Source organism: Dipteris shenzhenensis, chromosome 23 (genome assembly GCF_047967505.1).
Source record: "Dipteris shenzhenensis isolate YYH24624 ecotype China chromosome 23, Dip_SZ_1.0, whole genome shotgun sequence".
In the NCBI taxonomy this organism is placed as follows: domain Eukaryota; kingdom Viridiplantae; phylum Streptophyta; class Polypodiopsida; order Gleicheniales; family Dipteridaceae; genus Dipteris; species Dipteris shenzhenensis.
In genome coordinates, this window is record NC_141618.1 from 40,040,180 (window position 1) to 40,058,143 (window position 17,964).

At 46.8% G+C, this 17,964-nt stretch overlaps 1 protein-coding gene across 1 annotated transcript in view; it reads right to left on the bottom strand.

Annotated features, from left to right (window-relative positions):
• Nucleotides 1-607: 607 nt before the first annotated feature.
• LOC147887370 (Glycosyl hydrolase family 47 protein) overlaps nt 608-17,964 on the bottom strand; it is a 200,236-nt gene continuing 182,879 nt past the window's right edge. Inside the window, exon 17 of the mRNA XM_087394172.1 lies at nt 608-1,331. The gene's annotated coding sequence lies outside the window, so the exon portion shown is untranslated. The remainder of the gene's footprint in view (nt 1,332-17,964) is intronic.

Genomic DNA, 17,964 nt, shown 5'->3' on the forward strand with positions numbered 1-17,964 from the left:
TGAGTAATGTGGCAACGAGCTAGCAAGAGGTTGCAATGGATTCGAGGCTGCAACTTATGAGAAGCTGCAATAACACAAGCAGACGATGCTGGAAGCTTTGCATGTTGCGTGGTGATGGTCGTTAAATGACATGGAAATACTGCCTTCTCAAGACTTTCGACATGAAGCAGAAGATAATGCTGCTGTACAGGCTAGTGCTACGTGTTTGAGGTTGGAACTGAGTCATGGGACTGTGGATGGCTAAACAAGCAAGAGGCAGACGTGCGATTGAGATACTATTGTGTGTGAAGGAGCAACATGGGTTGCTGGTGTGGCAATCATGACATGTCGCAGGTTGACATAAGTGTTGCAACTTCAGGGGCTCGATGACAAGCGTGTCAACAGAGCTTCAAGCTCCTCTCTCTCTCTCTCTCTCTCTCTGGGACTGTCTCTCAGTATCTTTCACAAGTCTCTCATGAAAAGTGGTTGATATTCAAAAACATCATAACTTCTCACAGTACCTTCATTTCAGGAGATTTCTGAAGCAAAACAAAGGGAAGAAGAAGCTCGAGCAATAGGAAAGATTTCTACTGTGAACAAACATCATTTCCTTGTCACATGTCTGCTCTCATTAACATGACTAATTAATCATTTGCCCATACATCAGTGTCAACTTTCATTTCCATGAATCTTGATCAGACTAGATCAGCAGATGATTACGTCAACAATGGTTAGAGTCTGCTGCCGCAAACATCTGACCTTCATACTCCCAGGCACATGCTTTCCAAATGAGTTAAGTCAATCACGTGCAGAGTCTCCTGCTGCAAACATCTGACCTTCAATACATCCCAGGACACATGCTTTCTGTCCACCTCATAAGTCGTGTGCACTATCATCTCTGTATTCTTACGATGCCGTCTTGGTTTCTAAAAATCTAGCTTCGAAACAATCCACAATTCTCAATAATATATATCCCAGAGATGGTACAATTTCCCATCTAAAGAAAATAAATAACCTTACGACCCTAATTTCCCAGAGATGGTACAATTTCCCATCTAAAGAAAATAAATAACCTTACGACCCTAATTTTAGAGCCAAAAATAAAAGAATAAATAACTAAGAAATATCACCACATGATCTATCTTGGCTTAACCGATGGCCATCAAATGACTGATCCTACCAAAGGAATCGCATGTTGAAATTGCACTGCTGGCAATACATGTGCACTCCAAAGATGACGGAAAATACACTGGCCTGCATATTGCAGAGCACCTAATAGTGGTTACTTGCTTTTTTGCAGTAAAGGACAGAAGGTACAACACCCAGAATTGGCATTTAACTGCAATGTATCCCTGCAAAAATCAGAAATATGAGAGACCATCCCAGACTTCACAGTAACTCTCAAGCTTATCAGTATTCTGCAATGCCATGCAAATTTAGAACAGGAAGAGAAAAGCAGTGCATTTTAAATTAAGCTGTCACAATCAGAGCTAAGGAGACTAACAGTGTACACAAAAAAATGCCACAGCAAAAGATGCTCCAAGGAAAAAACCTTGTGCATTGCTAGTTTTAAGTTGTGCCAATCGACAGCAGTCCTCTAAAACTGAGGAACAGTACAGTTTAGTCAAAATATGAATGATTAAACTGGCCAAAGAGGCTCGAAGTGGTCACGAGATATCCACCTACACCAGGACTCTTCATAATCCACTGCATTAGACTCTCCTGCATCGGCATGTGCGATGCACAGCTGTGCAAACTGACCCCTTTTTTGTTTGGGTTAGAACTCCTCTTTGAAGTCTTCAGAGATCATGGGGGAAACAAATGCCTAGGGGAACCGGAAGTTTTTCTTTCTATGTTTACCCGCACTGGAGACTTTTATGTCAGTGCTCTACTAGAGGAAATTGCCAAAAGCAATCTCCAAGAGGAGGTTCAATCTTCAAAAAAGCCATGTGAACCCTGTTTCTTAAAGGAGCAGCTCATGAGGAAAACTCCATCAGCATTCTTTCAGAAAAGTCGCTGGGGAATCCTCTGCCTCAAAAAAACGGCTGATCAGCCAGCTCCACTACAAGCCCCACTACCAAAAGGCTGGGTGGATGTAATGCAATGATTATTGAGAGTATATTATAGCCTTCCAATTTCTGTACAGAATATAATGTTTACAACCACCTAAAAGAAAATCATACACCACATGCCCTCCAATGGGGATGAACACCAAAAGAATGTGCTTTTTTCTAACGACCCCTTATTTTTCCAGACAAAAGGACCGAAAGCTTTGAAAACACAATGTAGATAAGTTATCCAGGGGACGCTTGACCAATAAGGAAATACAGCTACCTGGTCTGCAACCTGGTTCAGGGGAACCTGAAATCTCTGCCTAAAATATCCGGGGAACAGATGCCAACAACCAGGGTGGAGCCATATACTACCAGGACATTCCTCAATCCTTGAGAATGTAAACATTGCCTGCAGGCCATGCCTTGCACAATTGCTCCCTCTTTTTGGTGGTCTTCCCAGACCCCTTTGTACCCTGCTCCCAAGAGTATGGATGATATCATGCGATCTGTTGACAAGGGTTGGCTGCAGGCCAAGTCTGCTGCCCCCCATCACTAAACTACAGCACACTACCCTGATATTCTAGGTTGTGATGCTGGCATCCTAAACCCAAACTCCATCCTTTGGAGAGACCTCAGGTCTCTGTTGAGAGGGAGGGACCAAGTCGTGAATCTGCAAGTGGAAGATGATACTCAGTCCATCTATCCTTCAGGTTAGAGAGACGATCTACATGGCAAAAGCATATCATCCCTCTGTCAACTAAGTGCAATGCCCCATGCGAAGTCCGGCTGGATCCATCACATCTTGGCCACAATCCTGAGAGAGCACTGCCAGATCCTCTGAGATGCTGGACGGTTCTACGAGAAGTGAGCTATTCTCTCGAAGCCACGAGCATCACAACAATGACAGAGCCCGTCCACCTCATTTGGAGCCCATGGTCCTATAGATAGACTAAATAAGAGATTGTTCTTAGGTGGAAGGCTAGTCCAGTGGCGGGACCAAAACTTGGTAAGGACCTTCTGTGGCAACTGCTGCTCAAGTTAGTGCCGCTCCGGTGAGGAGATGTAGAGCCCATGGATCCAATTGATATTGTCTACCAATGCGGGTGATGCAGGAGACAAAAGACTCCTTTGCTACACACGTTCTGGATACCATACCCTGGATGGCTGGAACCGCTCGCCTGGATCCCAATACACCTCATGCAAGGGTCTTCCCTCCCATTACCAAAGGCACTAAGAAGTGTGATCCTATCCATTGGGGTCAATGGTGCCAGCTGTGTCTCAAACATCCCAATGACTCTATCCTTTGCCACTCTGCTGAGTCCAAGACCCCGTCATCCCTTGGGTCTTTGTCCCCTCGCTCTAACTTCATTTAGACTGACTCACACAAACTGATGTTGAAGAAAACCGCATCTGGGGTCCTACCAAGCCCCTCTTGCCATGCCTTTGAGATGGGCTCCTTGATCTGCTTAATCTTGCTATTAGAATCCTCTCAAGGGCAAGCGCTCTTAGCCTCTAAGGGAGCGAACTCCAAACCCCTTGAGACTTTATTGTACCACTTTCCCATTGTACCCAACCAATGTGCATGCACTATCCAATATACAACCTGTCTGGTCATAGAAATCTGGGTGCCTTAGGGACCCGTCCAAAAAGAGAGATGCCCCCACACTCTCATCAAGTGACCCCTTCCCTGCCCTATGAGAGGGGGCTCCATGAAGATCCACTAGTGAGACTACTACCACTATCCTCCTGTGTGGGGCATGTTCCTTAGACGTGTCTCCTGTGGTAAAAGCTTCCAACGCTTGGAGCCTGCAGCAAGACCCCTGACAATTAGCTTCTCCAACATGGCTCTAGTTGGAGAAGCTCATTGTCAGGGGTTGTGGATCACGATTGAGGAGGTTGTGGGGAGGGCAGGTTCTGCCCCACTATTCTCCTATTGACAGGCTAAACAGCCCTGGGAGCAAGGGAAGGGCGGATCACAAAATGGCGGTCAAGCCGGGGCGGCCAGTTGGCCTATCTGTTTTGTATTTAGGCAATGTAACCAAATACCTTGACCTTTTGCCTAAAGAAACCTCCATCCAGGGTCTCTAAAAGTACCCCTTTGAGAGGGTGTCTAGATCAGTCATGATCTACCCGACCTTTGGGACTCCATGTCAGAGATACGAAGGCCACAGTGAACAAATTCTTGAGAACAATGCCGAAATAGATCCTAATAGAGGATACAAGTGATTTGTACTTCTTGAGGAGACCGGGGAAGCCAAGTGTAATGAGAAACCTCGAGATCCACCGTGAAACCATGGTAACAAGGGGTGAAGAAAACGAAATGAGGACCACACTTGTAGGATATCTATGGGGGCGATCATGTGGCACACAAGCACATGGACATCACCCCAGATGTTGACATGGCATATGGGCTATGTGGACAACACAACTGCTAATGTGGCAGTCCCACGACTTGCGGTGGAAAAGCAACCACGTGTGGGTCGACAAGTGACGTGGTAACAATCATCTGTTGAGAGGATGATGTGGCAGCCACGGGCTGGTTGGGTCGAGGTCGACCATTAGGATGGCCTGATCAGCCCACTTCTAGGGTTGGTCAGCCTAGTTCTAGCCCCTTGGTGGGCTAGAAACGTGAGTTTCACTCTCACTCTCCATAGTTACAGGCTTCAATACTTCAGCATTTGAAGAGTACAAGATCAACACATGTAGTGCATCCTAACACATTGTTCCTTCACCTCCTGTCCTAGGATTTGGGAAAGAAAGGCAATTGACATCTAGAAGCAGAAAGAAAGAAAGATGTATTAACGTCCGCAGGAGGCCTCACAGGCCTATGTGAGAAAGTACACAAAAAGGAAAACTCATACAAGACTCAATGGGCTGGAGCAAATGGCGCGCTAAGGCCCTTGCTGAGTACTAATCTATGCTGATCTAATGAGCTCAAGAGCTCAAGCAAAATCAAAGCAAATTGAGAGCTGGGACTTACAAGCTGAAGCCCGGCACCATAGTGGCTCTCTGGTGAGCAGTGAGCTAGGAGGGCTGCTTTCCTCGGGGAGAGGAGGGGCTCTCCCTTCTTCTTTGAGTCTTCCACAGGGTTGCTCAATCTTGGTTATTTTGTACCTCTTCTTGAGGAGTCTTTTCATGCATGGCATGATGTATTACCGCCTTGAGCTTGCTCTTGCGGGTTTTATTCATACTTAATGGAAGTCTTATTTTTGCAAAAAAGAAGAAGAAAATCTCTCGGATCTACGTCTGTCGGTAAATATTGTACCTATGCTGTCATTTCTGGTTTCAGCCTGTTTGGGCTGCATATATTCTGATCTACATTGTATTTTCTATCTCTATCTCTTTCCCCCCCCCCCCTCTAGAGAACCTATCTCTATCTCGTGTGAACTATTCTTCGTAAAATATTTACATATATGTATACCTTCGTAAGACTAGAATATATCCAATGTTACAAATTAAAATTTTCCAGCATTCAACACACTACAAAAGTATCTCTCCTCAAAAAGGGACAGCTCCAAGAGATGTTGCAAACACTTAACATTAATCAAGGGCAAAGGGTTCTTTTCGTTTGGCGAACAAGCTTTTTACTCCTCTAGCATCATCAATTTGATACAAAAAGCAAACTATAAAGAAGAGCTCAAGAAACCTATGAAAGACTTCAGAAGATAACTTTAGAGTTCAGAGAATAGAAGTGAAAGTATTTGACTTCGGAGAAGCGAAATCAAAAGTGTTGACTATGGATTTGAAGGAAGTAGGGTATGGTGATTATGGAATTCCTTCTTCTGACATCACATAACTAGAAAAGTGAAACTTTAATGTAGAAACTTAGTTGAAACCTATTAATGATGCATTAAAAACTCTAACAGAAGCAACTTCTAAGTTATCACATTCTCAATTTGTCACTCCTGTTGGAATATTGTTCATTCCTTCACGTCAAATTGAAGCATCTATCTCTTAACTTAGAGAATCTCAAATATCTCGAAGAACCTAAAGCCACCACTGTATAATAAAGAAAAACAAGGATGCTGTAAATACTTCTTACTATGAATACAAGTCCAAGTTGTGGAAGCCAATCTTTCCTTGGGTGATAGGATGAGACATAGAGAAACTGATAAGATTCCAAAGTATTGGTTTGAGTTTGAACAAGCCTTTCGTAGCTAAAAATGCACTTGATAGGACATGGGAAGCTTGCGATAGTTGTAGTATGGGTTCTTCTAGTCCACTATAATAAAGGAACCGTAATTAAATTGAAATGTGTCGATGAGTCTCAACAAATAAGAGGTCTCTGGGGGGTTTAAAAGAGAATTATAAGGTAGAGGTGAGAAGAATTTTAAGGTAGAGATAGAGAATTATAGGGTAGAATTGAGAAGAAATTCTTCCAAAACCTTTGAAGAAGCTATCAAGTACGCCAAGATTTATGATGATAAGACATGGAATATAGAAGTGGAATTGTGAAACAAATTAATTTTATTTTTAGATTCACTAAGTTTTCTGATTTAAAAATAAAGGGCAAATTAAAAAAGAGGGTTTCTCGAACACAATCCGAGAATCTCCCGACTCAAAGATATTCACTTTTTTAAAAAAGAGGATTATGAAAAAGCTAGCAAGAAAACCTTTGCTTTAAATGTCTAGGCAAAGATTATTCTGCTTGAAATGCTCAAACAATCAAAAGATGGGAGTTGAAACCCCAAATAAACCCTAACAAGAGACGAGAATATAATGGTTTTTACCTCGAGGTTTATAGGTTAGCTTTCACACATATGTAATTTCTTTTCCGTGCATAATTCCTCATATCCTTAAAAACCACACGAAATCAACAGCAATGTCGAAGTCATCTTTCAACATATCCATGCCTTACAGCAATCAGCCAAGCACTCTTTGACTATGATTTCTCCAACGTCCCCCCTCAGAGCAGGGAGTGTGAGACCCAACATGCAAGGAGTAGACCGATCCCCCCTCCACCGCAATACTGCAAAGAGGAAGTCCAACTATCCAACACGTCCAGTATGATAGTGACTTCTCATTCAGCTTGCGACCGGCAGTGAGAACCATCTCTCGTCACCCCCTCTTACTTTCAAATGGGTAGGAGTCTTGCATAGCCATAAGAGTAAACAAGGTTGTCAAGGCAAGCCTAAGTACTTCAAGAGTGTTCTCAAAACGAGAGACTCCTTCCATACTCTTCATGAGGACAACCATTTTGTCCTCATCGTCAGGTGAACACTTCAAGATGGAAAGTTGTTGAACAAGAGATTGCATTTTTGCCAAGTGTGCATTTAATGCATAATTGTCCTCCATTTTTAACTTATAAAATTGCAGCTTCAAGAAAACCTTGGAGTTTGTGATTTTATTACCAAAAATATTATCGAGACGCACCCAAATCTCCTTGGCCATCGATTTGAAGTTGATATGATGAATCAAAGAGTCGTCGAGGAAAAGTCCAATAAGAGTAATGGCTTTTGAGTTTTGTTACTTCCATATCTTCAGTTGTTGAAGGTCCATTATTGTGGCGTAGTCGTGATCATCCTTAATCACATTCCATACATTTTCATTCATGAGGAGCAGCTACATCTTAGTTTGCCACATTGGGAACCCTTCACCCTTGAACTTCTCGGAAATGAGAAATGTGGAAAGAGAAGTCATGGTGTGACAACTCCAAAGAGAAGGTAGCGCCAAGAGGAGGCAGCGGGCAGGTGCAAGTGGAAGAGGAGGCAGCAGGCAGAAGAGGCAGCCTAGGTAGCGGGCAGAAGAGGAGCTGCAACGCGGGCAGCGGGCAGGGAGAAGAGGCAGTGGCAGGAAGAAGAGGCAGCACGGGCAGAAGAGGAGGCAGCGCAGGCAGGAAAGGAGAGGCACAGGGGCAGCAGATGCCAAAGTCAACACCAAGGTAGAGGTCAAACAGGATTAAGAGAGGGAATAGCCTTGAGCCAAAGCCAAAAGATGAGGCCAACAAGGAGGGAGGCTAAGACCAATGCTGAAGTTGAAGATGCGGCAAAAATCAGGACTAGAGCTGAAGTCAAGCTGAGACTGAAGCCTAAAATTCACATATGTGCCAAAATTCCTATTCTTAGACAAAATTGGCTTGCATAGTGTAAAAGGTTACCTCCACATACCTAGATGAATCCAGGAACATTCCCAAACTCATCCTCTAAAAACACAACAAAGTGCAGTTTCAATCTCATGATAGTCACTCATAAGATTGAAAACCATAACTCCATCACGCATAGCAAGGACTAGCTACTATGACATCCCCACTGACATCATCAGCGCCCAACAGTGGATGTAGACCATAGTATAAAAGTATGCATAGTAAAAGGTTACCTCCACAACCCAAAGGTAGTTATAAAAAATAGTTGATTAAAAACGTGTTAATACTTGATACAAATGTTTTTGAATGTTTCTAAAACCATGTTCAAGCACGTGTTTCCCCCCCCCCATCAAATACATGACTCTACTAAAAATTTTGGGCATTTTGGTGTTCGTTCTCTTGTTCGGATTGTTGTAAGCTGTATCTATGTTGATGGGAATTTGGACGACAATCATTCTTCATGATTCATGATGTCATGGTCGAGTTTCATGGTCATACTCATTAGTACTTTTACCATGTCATTTTGGAGCTTATACCTTGAGTTCATCATTGTACTAATCATGTAGGTTTATACTTTCAAGACTGGTTTTTCTTTTTCAAATTGTTGGAACTTGAAAGACGAATGTTGATAGAAGATTGCACAAAGCAGTGTGCACTGAGGCAATTTGCAGCAGTGCTGTGTGCATAGTGTTATAAAAAATAGCTGATTAAAAACGTGTTAATACTTGATACAAATGTTTTTGAATGTTTCTAAAACCATGTTCAAGCGTGTGTTTCCCACCCCCCCATCAAATACATAACTCTACTAAAAAAATTGGGCATTTGGGTCTTCGTTCTCTTGTTCGGATTGTTGTAAGCTGTATCTATGTTGATGGGAGTTTGGACGACAATCATTCTTCATGATTCATATTCAGATCCCTTGTAAGACGTAAAAATGATGTCATGGTTGAGTTTCATGGTCATACTCATTAGTACTTTTACCATGTCATTTTGGAGCTTCTACCTTTAGGTTCATCATTGTACTAATCATGTAGGTTTATACTTTCAAGACTGGTTTTTCTTTTTCAAATTGTTGGAGCTTGAAAGATGAATGTTAAGAGAAGATTGCACCAAGCAGTGTACACTGAGGCAATTTGCAGCAATGAACTGATTAAGGGAAGAGAGTAGTGCATTAAAAGACACTTAAACCACAAGATGCCAACTGTCTATATGGAGGTGTGCAGAGCACTTTTTGCATGGATAGCAATGTGCACCTCCTTAAATCCTTCTACCTATTGAGAGCTGATTGATCTATTTGAATACTGTGCGTGCTTTGTGCTCGAGAAACAAGAGAGGGTGAAGGAGGAAGGAGAACCATAACAGCAAACTTTCATTTCATCCCTCGAATTGTACACCCTTCTATCTCCTCAATCACGTACTTACAAAGTACATATCTGGAAAGCCATCCACTCCAACCATCCAGACACTTCCTGTACACCTATTCACACTAAATCTCACACTTCTTAACCAAACGTCTCTAACCCCTGGTGACCCAATTGACATGAAACAAACCACATCTGAAAGCCTTCTCAACACCCCACCTCCCTCTGGATTCCATAGCGGAGGTGGATTTACAAAACCACCTGACACAGCCTCTTACACAATGTCACTAAAAACCAACTAACCACCCCTAGTGGTAACAAAATAAATTTTCACATAACATTTCCCGCCCAGCTGCGGAGTACGCAGCGCGTGCTCAGCAACTGCATGAGCTCAACCTTCCAAGAGAGGTCCATCATCCTGTATCCACAGAAAAATGCAAGACACTGCCATCCACAGTAAGAAAGCTCATGAAGACAATCAGGGCCCTCCGCTCCCACAAACATGCTGTCCGTGATGAAAGATAGCAAAAACATGAAGACCTTGACAAACTCACTGCCATATAACGTATCAACCCATCCCACACAGTGCCTTTCTCTACATGGCCAAGGCATATGCCAACAAGTAAGAGTCTTCTGCCCAAACTCAATACCAACTCGATACTGTGAAGTACTCATAACCACATGAGCATGCCTAGCATCCACCAAACCAGCAAATTCACCCCCTGCCAACATACCACATAACTCCACTGGTATTAGGCAGCACACTTGCACCATGAGGTTGGCTCATCTCCACATGAGCCACAGCCTTTGAGGTCACCTCCACACACATAGATCTCTGAGGCTCACCCAATAATTAGAGACCCCTCAACAGGCTTCACTGCCTTATCCCCGCAAGCTGCAATACCCTCAACCACATCAATTGAGTCATCAACAAAATCCGGGAGCAAATGAGCATCCCCTCCATCTGAACAATGCTCATGGAAAAGACCTGAAAGACACCCATCCTCAAGCACATCACCACCTTGACTGCTATGCATCATGTCCTTAATAATAGCTTCACCCTCACTCACATCCCCGTCCTGAAATATCTGACACTTCAGCCCCTTCATCCTGCAAACATACATCATCTAGCTTGGCTCTCAGCATAGAGATTCTTGCCTGATCTTGTTTTACATAAACCTTCATCCTTGGTTCAAGCTCAACCTCCAGCTCATCCCAACTAAGATCCTCAATACTCACATTATGCCAATTGTCATGCACACATTGGACACCACTCTCACTGCATTCCATCCATCGTTTACGTAGATTTCCCTTTGTAAAACATTATACCTCTGTACACCACTATTATCAAGCTCAAGAAAACAAACATTACACCCATCATTTGTGTCCATATCCACACAAGCATATGCTGAATACTTGTTGAAATTCCAATCAATCATCTCATCCATGTAGTGGTTCAGGCATCATCCTCTTCCTAGACATGAAGCAAGACAAATCTGCAAATAAGGGTACCTCAACGACCTAGCGATTTGCACATCCAACTCACAATCCTCAAGCAAAAAGCACCAATCAACATCCTGCACCTCATGAACTTCAGCTTGCGAATTTACTATCATAACCTCATCCCTTATAAAGGCATATCCAAATGCATACCAAGATATTTTGCTACCTAATACAATTGAAAATTCATGGCTTGTAACTACAGATGTACTCCTCGACACTGCATCATGGTTATCGAATTCATAGGGCATCTAGCCTGCAGGCACAAGGCTCCTCTAGCCCCTCATCTGTAGTAGATCCCTGACTCATGGACTCACCAATGCTGTCATCATCCTCACCATCAAATAAGCCATCCAAACATAGTAGCCAAGTGCTCTTCTTCTACACAAGAGGCTGCTGCTCCTCCCCGTTCCCCTGCTGCTCCCCCTCCCTCAGCCCGTCTCTCTCCCCCCTCAGCCTGTCCCTAGCCCCTCCCTGCTGCTTCCCCCCCTCCCCCCCTGCTGCTCCGCCCCCTCCCCCTGCCTGTCCCTCACTCCCTCCCTCTGTTCCCTGCTTCCGCCCCCTCCCCCTTGCTGTCCCGCCCCCTCTCCCTGCCTCCGTCCCCTCCCCCCTGCTGCTCCGCTCCCTCTCCCTGCCTCCGCCCCTCCCCCCTGCTGCTCCCCTCTGCCCCCTGCTGTCCCGCCCCCTCTCCCTGCTGCTCCGTCCCCTCCCCCCTTGCTCCGCCCCCTCTCCCTGCTGCTCCCCCTGCCTCCGCCCTTCCCCCCTGCTGCTCCGCTCCCTCTCCCTGCTGTCCCGCCCCCTCTCCTGCTGTCCCGCCCCCTCCCCTGCTGTCCCGCCCCCTCCCTGCTTGCTCTCCCGCCCCCTCTCCTCCTCTCACTCCTCCCTTTCTTCTCCTCTCCCTTCCCCTCCCTCCTTGCCCCTCTCCCCTCTCAGCCTTAGCCCCTCTCCTCCTTCCCTCCCCTTCCCCCCTGTTTCCTCCTAGCCTCCTTTCCCCTCCCTTGCCCCTCGCAGTTTTTTGGAACGGAAGGAGCCTTTTTTCCTGTCCGAGTCGGCCTCCTCACCTTGATTGGCGATGGATTCCCCGTCAGCCAATCCTACTCCATCTCCACCGGCCGCGAAAACTATCACATTCTCTAAAGACGAGTTGCAGCAGCTCAGGAAGGATGTAGAGATTGAGTGCTCTACCACTTTGTTAGCACGCATCTTCGGGTCTCACCCTTCCAGATCCCAAGCCAGAGACTGGATGCTTGCGGCTCTCCCCCCAGACCTCGCTCCTCGATTGGTAGATGTTCGCCTTCTGGGACGAGGTTTCTTCCAGGTTGTTTTTGACACTCCAGAGGCTGCGAGCACTGTGCTCAAGGCCGAGCTTTTACACCTGGGACACAGGAAGATCTTCTTTGAAGCCTTTCACCTTGGTTTCGACCCAGTTGAGGCAGATAAGAAATTCTTTTCGCTCTTCATCAGGTTCCCCGGGCTTCCCCAGGTCTACTATCGACTTCTTTCTGTTATTGGGGAGCATTTTGGCGTAGTTGCTGAGATCCCACCCCTCCCTGGGTTGCCATTGACTGCAGCAGAGGCAACCAAGGCTGATGGGGTTCCTAGAGTTAGGGTCCTTTGCAAGGATCCTAACCTCGAGATGGACCACGTCATGATACAGCGCCCGGATGGTTCCTTTTTTCGCCAGAGAGTGGAGATTTCAGGCAGGCAGGACCAGTGCAGGATTTGCAGGACCTCGGGACACTTTGCCAGGGATTGTCCCAGAAAGAAGAAAAGGCCTAAGAAGACCTCTGGTACAGCTACCGCCTCAGGGCATCGACAGGGGGGACAGGGGGGGAGATTAGACCCGGCACTTGCCCCTCGACCTCGACAGAGGGGTGGTACAGGTCCAGCTCCTGCTCCTCTTTCTTCACGTGGCGGTCCTGCTCAGTCAGGTGGTGGTACAGGTCCAGTACCTATTCCTCGGCCTCACCAGGGGGTGGTACAGGTCCTGCTCCTCGACCCCCACCTCCCTCAGGCACACGTGACGCTTTACAGTGGGTTCCAGTACGTGTGCAGGTCCCTCCTTCAGTTCACGAGGGTACCTTAGTAGATTCTGCTTCACCTCGAGCTGTCCTTCCTGTCTCACCTTGCACAGTCCGAGACGCTGAAGCTTCGACCTCCTCCCCAGTTGCAGCTTCTTCCTTAGATCCAGCACTGCCAGATGTTCCTCTTGAGGACGGAGAGATTTCCGCGGCTGGGCAGACACCGGGTAGAGAGCCTTCCTCACTCCCTCCCTTGGACAGGGGGAAGGGGATAGCTTACACTGTTGATCCTCTTCCCTCACAAGGGATCCTTCGTACTCCGGTGTCTGGATTGCTCCACAGGAACTCATTTTCAGCCTTGGCAGAGAGTTCAGATTTCCCAGAGGAGGAGTTTGTTCCCGCTACTTTTGGGGAGCCAGTGGTTGGATTTCCTATTGACAGGGCTTCTTCTTCAGGTGCCAGGATTCTTTCCCCTATTGACTTTCCTCCACTGGGTTCCTTCCCTCCATCCAGGAGGTCTTCCCCTGTTGAGGGGTTTGTTTCCGCCACTAGGTCGGGTAAGGTGTTCCACTCTACATCCTCCCGTCGATGAGGATTATCAGTTGGAACATACAGGGCCTAGGTGGCGTCCCACATCGCCGCCGCAGACAGCTGATCCGGGATCAGCTTCATCCAGGTGTTACTGGTGGTCCCATTGATATATTATTTATTCAAGAGCACAAGCTGGATTATAGAGATTGTGCCAAGTCAGGCAAGTTGCTCTCAGGACATACTTTTTGGTCGCCTGCATTGGGCACTAGGGGAGGCACTTCTATTTCAGTTTCGCAGTCGGTTCTCCCCTTAGTTGTTGGGCACGGAGTCATTATCCCCTCTAGAGCTCAGTGGATTATTCTCTTGATTGGAGGGCGTAAGGTTGGCTTCCTCAACCTATATGCCTCCAACATTAGAGGGGAACGTGTCCTTATGTGGAAGACTTTGCTCTCCTGGGCCCCCATTGTGGATTCTTGGGTGATTGGAGGTGACTTTAACATGGTCGAGTTACCTTCAGACAAAAAAGGGGGTAGAGAAGGCGGACTTCACTCTTTGGAGAGCACAGCTTGGGATGCCTTCCTTTTCCATTTCTGTGGCAGAGATACTTGGTGTGATGATGCCTTTCTTATTCAGCCACAGTCCCTCCTGTTCTCTTGGTCGAACAGGAGGCAACAGATGCCTATTCATGCACGCATTGACAGATTTTATGTAGATGACTGGGCACTTGACAGAGGGGGATCGGTATGCATTGCTGCAGGGGTTTCCACCTCAGACCATTTCCCTGTTGTTTTGGCTATCTCAGAGCCTCACTTGAGAGGCCGATCAGCCAGCATCAGGATCCCAGATGCCTTTTACACAGAGGAGGACCTTACAGAGGCAGCCCTACGGGTATGGTTTGCTCATGTCCAGGGAGGGCAGCCACATCCTTCACATTTAGCCGCTGCCCTCTCTGGTATTAGTGACTTTTACTGCTCAGTTGCTTCTACCAGGAGACGAGATATTCTCAGACGTGAGATTGGTGTTCGCCAGCAGTTAGCAGCTTTGCAGAGGGAAGAGCAGAAACGGCCTTCAGATGCTTGGATTCAGGAGCGCCTTGCTGCAGCGAGGGCTCACTTGCAGTTATTGCTTGATCAGAGAGCAGAGTATGCCTTTCATGCACGGGAGTCCTTCTGGATTCAGATGGGTGGTAGAGTCAATAAACACTTCTTCTCTACTCTTGGCCCTAGACATAGTAGAGAGAGTGTATCTCAGCTTATTGACTCACATGGGGTTTTACAGACAGAGCCAGATGACGTCTTACGCATAGCTTCAGATTTCTATGCCACCCTCCTTACTGCTGATCCTGAGACACACGATATAGAGGATGCTAGACAGGCTATTTGGCAGAGTATCCCAGTGTTGGTGAATCCGGATTTGCATGTTCTACTTGACGCACCTTTCACCAACACAGAGTTCAGGACTGCACTTTCAGCCCTTCACAAGGGCAAGTGCCCAGGTTTAGATGGCCTCACTCCGTCTTTTTTCATTGCATTTTGGGATATGATTGGAGACTATATTACTTCAGCCATGCAGGCCATTTGGGACTCTGGCGAGATGCCTGAATCGCTTACAGAGGGCCTCATCCACCTTATCCCAAAAGGAGGTAGCAGAAATTTATTGTCCCAGTGGAGGCCTATCACACTTCTGGGGACTTGTTACAAGATTCTGGCCAAGGCTATCAGCCTCCGATTGCAGCCACTTCTCCCTGATCTTATCCACGACACTCAGACGGGATTTGTGCATGGCAGAAGTATTTTTGATAACATTTTTTCTTTCTGGGAAGCTTCAGAGTGGGCCGTGCAGAGTGGCCAGAATCTTGCCATTCTACTGTTGGATTTTGAAAAAGCTTATGACAGAGTAGATTGGAGTTTTTTGGAGGGCACCCTACTACGCTTTGGATTCACTGATGTTTGGATCAGAGGTGTTTCCTCTTTGTACAGATCAGCCCATAGCCAGGTACTTATTGGTGGGGTAAGGGGTGAGAGATTTCAGATTTCGAGATCAGTCCGTCAGGGATGCCCCCTTGCTCCTTTCCTTTTTTTATTCGTGGCCGAAGCTATGAGCATCTATGTTAGATCTCAAGCTGACATCTTTGGGCTGAGACTTCCTATCAGAAGAGAAGAGGAGCTGCTTGACAGTGAGTTGGCTGATGACACAGCGATTTATTTGGATGCCTCTCCACAGACATTGACTTCTTTCAGGACAGCATTGGATTTATTTTGCTTGGCGGCAGGGGCGCAGATAAATTGGCATAAATCCAATGGCTTTTGGATCAGTGATGAGGACACTCCAGTTTGGGGACTTGACATAGGGTTCACTTGGGTTCAGAGGGGTGTGCCTATCAGGTATTTGGGCTGCCAGGTCGGCTTGGGTATTTCTACCACCCGCAGTTTGCTCCCGTGTTGGAGAGCATCAGAAGGAAGCTTCTCTTTTGGAGCTCAGCCAAGCTGGATCTTGCCTCTAGAGTTGTGGTGGTCAACCAGGTCCTTTTGGCCACGGCCTGGTTTATTTGTTCATGTTGGTGCCGTTCTAGGGACTGCATCATTCAGCTCAGAAGACCGATCAGGAACTTTCTCTGGAGTGGGCTTGATGGCACAGCAGATGCCTTAGCCAGGGTGGCTTGGGAGACCCTCATCCTCCCTACACAGGATGGGGGTCTCAATATTATTGATCCAGATTTACAGTGCAGAGCCTTACTTTGCAAGATAGTGGTGCGAGGACTTATGCCAGGACAGGAACCGTGGAAGGACTTTCTTATCAGCAGCATACAGAGGTGCACACCTTCCTCAGGAGGAGACTGGATGAGCAGTGTTAGATGGATTTTCACCTCAGCACACCTCAGATCACCTTCATCCCCTCTCATGGTTGCCATTCTGAAAGCTTGGGCTAGTTTCAGAAGCTCTCTTCGGAGGATTCCTCCTTCCTCCCGGGAAGAGATTGATAGGCAGCCCATCATGTGGAACGACAGTATTTTAGATGATCGTGGCAGACCACTGGGTGCCTCACTCTACATGCAGTGGGCCAGGTGGGAGAGGGGACCTGCTTCTTCTTTGGGATCTTGGAAAGCCTTCCGTAGGCTTCCAGAGGAAACCAAGTCAGGGTTGATAGGACATCTCAGAGGGAGTGCAGGGAGGATCTTGCAGATTGAGTCAGCCCTTCCAGAGGCTTGGATAGACACAGATGATATGCCTCTCACTACCTCCACTTGGGCAGGTACTTTCTCGAGAGGCGGGGTTCCACTTCAGGTCTTAGCCTTCCGAGGTGCACAGGAGGATGCTTTGGTTTTCAGTGTCCAGGATGGTGGCAGATTGCTCAGATCTACAGATGATATATTGCTTGAGTCTGCTTTTCAGCCTATCAGGGTCGTAGGCCTTTTGATGCAGGGATCAGATTCAGAGTGGTTCTTAGACCCTGACCCCCAGTTACTCTCCACCGGGTCTTGGAGACTTTGGCTCTATGGAGGAGTTCCCATCAGGTATTTACAGTGGGACCCCGGAGAGTGGGAGTGGATTGACGCGGGGCATCGAGAGAAGACCATCCCCTTCTTTCGTTACACGGTCAGTAATGCCAGGAGATTTCAGCTCAGTAGTAGAGGTTGGAGACCCTCCAGAGTTCCTCATTGGGAGACTTTTGGTATTACTGCGGATCAGCAGAGGTACTTCTGGAGGAGGCTCTGGAAATCCCACAGGAATAGAAAGATCACTATCTTCTTTTGGCTTTCTATTCATGGAGGGATTGCAGTGAACCTTTGGAGGTCCAGATTCGGAGCCGACCCTACTTGCCCTCGTTGCCTTTCTGCTTCGGAGTCTATTCAGCATTGCTTATGGGATTGCAGACAGGCGAGATTGATTTGGATGGGGATAGCCAGGATCTTCAGTCACTTTGCCCATTCCCCACTCTTTATGACTTGGGGCTCGGTGGCTTGGCTTTCTCTTACAGGACCTCAGGTTTTCTATGAGGGACTTGACTCCTCCCGGGCCATTTCAGTTCGACATCATCGGGTTGAGCTCTGCTCGTTGGATGTGGTTACACACCGTCCTTTTACAGCTGTACATGCCTCTGTGGATACTTCTTGGGAGATTATAGCGAGCATAGCAGCCTGGCATATCTGGAGATCCAGATGCACAGAGGCTATGGAGGGTACTCAGATTCATCCCTCGCACACATTGGCTAGTATCTGGACAGACATCGTACACACTCTGATGGCCGTATGGACGGGTATGCAGGGGGACTCCCGTGCAGCCTCAGCTAGGAGGGCTTCTTTCTTCAGGGAATGGAAGGATTCTCCTTTCTTCTCTGAATCTACTACAGGGTTGAGATGGCACTTTCAGCCTCAGCCTTGGTTTCTTTCCACCTCACTCTGAGGGGGTTTTTTATTATCCTCATGATTTCATGAT